The following is a 4834-nucleotide window of genomic DNA, read 5'->3' on the forward strand; positions in this document are numbered from 1 at the left end:
GATCCGCAACTCCGACGCACAGCTACGCCAACCCCGGCGCACGGTCATGTGACCACAGCTTCAGCAAATCACGTGAGTGAATCAAAGTCAGCTGTGATTGTTTTTTTTTTCTGGGACACGGTCATGGTCCTTTGTTATCTAGAGACGTGCTTTGGGAGAAAGCATAGCATACTCGCCGTTCTTAAACGTACACAAAGTATGTGTCATTCATTTCAGAACATGTGGCCCCAGAAGACATACTTTTCCCTGCGATGCTGACTGCTATTAAAACATATGGTGTAATTAAGCAGCAACACCTTTCTTGCAAACAGGGAGCTATTTCGTTGACTGACTGTACAACAAATATATTCGAGCTATAAAAGCATATTTTTAATGACGGCAAATGGTGTCCGGCTCCTTCAAAACGTAAAATCAGGATTAATTTCTGGTTTGAAAGTTAAAACGTTAGCTACTTTCAGTTATTATAGGATTGGTATTGTTAACGGTAATTTAACAGTAGCATTGGTACAATATAATTACCTGTTAGTTTTTTTTTGTGTTGAACACAATATGCTATAATTTTGTGTGGATATAATGATTTCAAATTGTATGCAATGCTTTGGCAAAAACCCAATAAAATCTTTTATCAGTCCAGAGAAGAGCAATGAGATGCATTTTGACACTCAAAGAAGTGTCCTACACTGACAGGCGAAAAGGCTGAAACAAGTTAACCTTTTCAGTTTTGAATTTAGAAGACAGGATGGGAGTCAATATAAATATTCAACATCTTCAAAGGCACTGTCAAAGTCAATGCACTGGACATCTTCTTAAAGCTTTCTTCAAGAAACAACTGGATGAAATCCTTGCATCAATTAACTACTAACTACCACGTGGGCTAGGTGGTCTCCTAGATGGCCAAGTGGTCTCCTCTTAATTGTGACGTTTCTTATGTTCTCATGTAATCTTTCCCTAGGATGTCAAATGTCTCGGTCTAGAGAATGTCTAGGATACCCCATCCATTTTTCTATCTGCTTTTTCCAATTCAGAGCTGTGGGAGTAGGAGACTATCCAGGCAAGCAACAGGCACAAGGCAAGGTACACCCTGGATGGGACGCCACTCCATCACAGGGCAGATACACACTCACAGAAGGGTCAATTTTGACAATTAACCTTAGAGTCTAACCTAAGAGATGTCTTTGGACTGTGGGAAGAAACGGGAGCACCCGGAGGAAACCCATTTGAACATGGGGAGAACATACAAAACTTCACACAGATAGGATCCCAGGTCTAGATTTTACCTCAGGGCCCCAGCACTGCAAGGCAGCAATGTTAACCTCTTCACCACCATGCCTATGATATGAAATTTAAATATATTGTAACGCTCCCGGGGTTCGCCGCTGGAAAGAAACAGGCGGAGGCCCTGACGCGGGTTGGCAAGGCATTTATTAAAGGGACAGGGGAGATACAGCACTGCACCACTCCTACGCAGACACAAGAGGAAAGAGGGCATTTCCAGCCCTCGTCCCACTGTATACGGGCAGTCAGTGCCGCCCCTCAGCCGCCGTTCCCAGCCTGCCTTGCGTGCGCATGGCTACAGCGCCCCACATGGGCGCTACAATATTATTACCTCCAACGTTATGCTTTAAAGTATGCTTTACATATGTCAAGTTTGAAACAACGGTTCACAGTTTCAGAAAAGCAGACTATGAAAGAATGAGACAGATTAAGAAAAGTAGAATGGGACAGGATAGATACTGAATCAATAGGAAAGGGATGGCAACCGCTTCAAGATTTGCATAGAATCAATTTATTCTACAAGTATGTTGAATCAGGAAGGCAGTGGCACAGATGGTTAATTTAATCATTGTGATGCCACATGGGACAGTTCACAACAGGGGCACAGGTTTGAGATGGGGCCCTACTCACAGACACAGCCACGCACAAGTCTTTAAATTAACGGCTTGTTTTGTTTTCAGGTACCATGTACAGTATAATATGACTGTGTCAGTGAGCACAATCTATGATTCCTTGAGGAAAGTAGTGGCCCCTCAAGAATATGTCCTTTCTTGGCATCACATAATTTATAATAAAGTATAAGGAAAAACAAAGCACTTTAAGTAGATCCAGCTCAGGAAAATGAGTACAGTGAATGGCAAACAAAAATGTTAAGGTATATTAGAAATGCCAAAACATATTGCAATTGAGACTAAAGGATTAACGATACATAATATTAAAATAAAGGGTTTTTTGCTTTACAACATTAAAAAAAGAGTAACAGATGAAGTAAAGTATTTCAGAGATAAAAGTAAGACAATTTGTTAGTTTTTTATCACCTTTTTATGGATAACATTTAAGTTCATGGACAGTTAACAGAGGACATATTAAGATTATATAATGAGTTGGGTGCTCATTATAATCCCTGTTCTTCTTCATTTATAATAATTAGTAATAATAATAATAATAATAATAATAATTGCTTACACTTATATAGCACTTTTCTGGACACTCCACTCAAAGCACTTTACAGGTAATGGGGATCCCCTCCACCACCACCAATGTGCAGCCCCACCTGGATGATGCGACGGCAGCCATAGTGCGCCAGAACGCTCACCACACACCAGCTATCAGTGGGGAGGAGAGCAGAATAATGAAGCCAATTCATAGATGGAGATTATTAGGAGGCCATGATTGGTGGTGGTGGGAACTTTGGCCAGGACACCGGGGTACACCCCTACTCTTTTCGAGAGACGCCCTGGGATTTTTCATGACCACAGAAAGTCAGGACCTCGATTTTATGTCTCATCCGAAGGACGGTGCCTGTTTACAGTATAGTGACGGGGGCATTAGGACTCACATGGACCGCAGTGTGAGCACCCCCTGCTGCTCCCACTAACACCTCTTCCAGAGCAACCTTATTTTTTACCAGGAGGTCTCCCATCCAGGTACTGACCAGGCTCACACCTCTTAGCTTCAGTGGGCTGCCAGTTGTGAGTTACAGAGTGATATGGCTGCTGGCCAATGATCTCAGTCAGCCATGGACAATCCTTGACCCACAGAGCTGATGTGTCTGCAGATTTCTTCTTCAAAGCACCAGTACCTGTGGTGTGGGGAGAAATTATTATTAAATTATTAAATTGATCGATTTAAAGCAGTAAAGAACTGACCCTGATGAACTTACAAATATCCTTTGTGTACCCCAGCCGTCCAGGACAGAAAGCACAGACCAGATTTAGTCTACCATTTTTATCTGTGGAATGCATCAACACTAACTGCAAAGTCCGGTTTGTAATAACAGTGGTTAGGTTTTAAAATAAATTAGTTTGGAACAATTTGATGTTCTCATTGGTAGCACAGTGGGTAAGGCTAGTGGACTGATAGCTGACCGAATGCACCTTTAAGAGAGGTACTTTGCTCCTGTTCACCCAGCTGTATGATTAGGGACCAGCACTTGCTGGGTGGGGGGTAATCCCCAAAATTGACCAGCATCCCATCCAGGTGGCAGAAGTCACATGCTCTCTAGTCTGCGTAGCACTACAGGAAACCAGGATGAGCTGTGGCTCTGTTTGGTGGAACTAACTAACCTGGTTGCGTGGCGGTATAGGAGTATAGGATCTACACACAACCTGTTCCCCCTTTTTATTATGGGAAATATGGAACTGGGGTTGACACCCGACCAACCCCACTTTGACTTACGTCCCTTATGTGCTGGTCTTCCCATTTCCCACATAATATTAAAATAAAGTTTTTTTTGCTTTACAACAGCAAAAAAAGAGTAACAGATGAAATAAAGTATTTCAGAGATAAAAGTAAGACAATTTTGGGGTTTTTATCACTTTATCATTTCCCCTTAAGGCTGGAATCTGTTTGGCTGATCCTATTTGGCCAGGGATGTTTCTCAAACAAGGAAAGTTAGCACCCACTGACACAGCAACAGTTGGGCTATATTTTGTTCAACTGCAAGACTAAACGTTTTCCACTACAGTCGGATTCTCACCTTGAGACTTTAACAGTATATCCTACACTTTTAATTTACCACACCTGTTGAGCGTTGAAATTTTGTATACAGGAATCAGATTGCAGTCTGCTGGAGTCCATTCCTCTCACAACCTCATGCCAAAGTGGAAACTTATTACCTCCCTCTGTGTTACGGTCTTCCACCACATCTGGCCCCATTAATTGCACTCGTTACCTCATTTTCCAATCATGTCCCTTTTTCTTCCCTATTTAAACTCCTTGTTCCCACACTTTCTTGCTCGGTATTTTGAGTCACAAGCTAGCCAGTTTGCTGCTTGCTTGCTTTACTCTCAACCAGCCCTTTCCTGGAAATTTTACTTGGATTTTGACCTCTCCTTTCGACTCTAGGATTTTGCTCTTTTGGACTACGCCTCTCGGACTTGTTTGCCTTCTCAGACACTCGCTTCACAAAGGGTCCAACCTGTTTGTGGACGCCTTGGCGTAACACTCTGCCTTTGGACTTATTCTAAGATGCCCTCTAGTGGACTAAGCATAATCGACACTCCAGATCCAGCTGCTTGATTACACTCTGGTGTGGACCTATTGTAAAATTAGTCCTCTAACCGGACAGAAGCATGAGTGTATCACGAGTAGTTTTATGTGTCCTTCTAAATTAAATCTAAAATCATCATATTAAGCTCAAGTTTTTTGTTTTCCTGACTGCTAATGTCTCAGAACTGAGTAGCACTTAAAATGACAGACTTCACCTTCAAAATGAAATGACATTATTTTGAGTGTTTCTTTCACACAGTTGCATATATAGGAGAGTTTATTAAGTGACTATTAAGCACTATTTTATTTAAAAAATTTGGATGAAGTGTTTTCTAACCTAATAGGGAAT

Source organism: Lepisosteus oculatus, chromosome 2, assembly GCF_040954835.1.
Source record: "Lepisosteus oculatus isolate fLepOcu1 chromosome 2, fLepOcu1.hap2, whole genome shotgun sequence".
In the NCBI taxonomy this organism is placed as follows: Eukaryota; Metazoa; Chordata; class Actinopteri; order Semionotiformes; family Lepisosteidae; genus Lepisosteus; species Lepisosteus oculatus.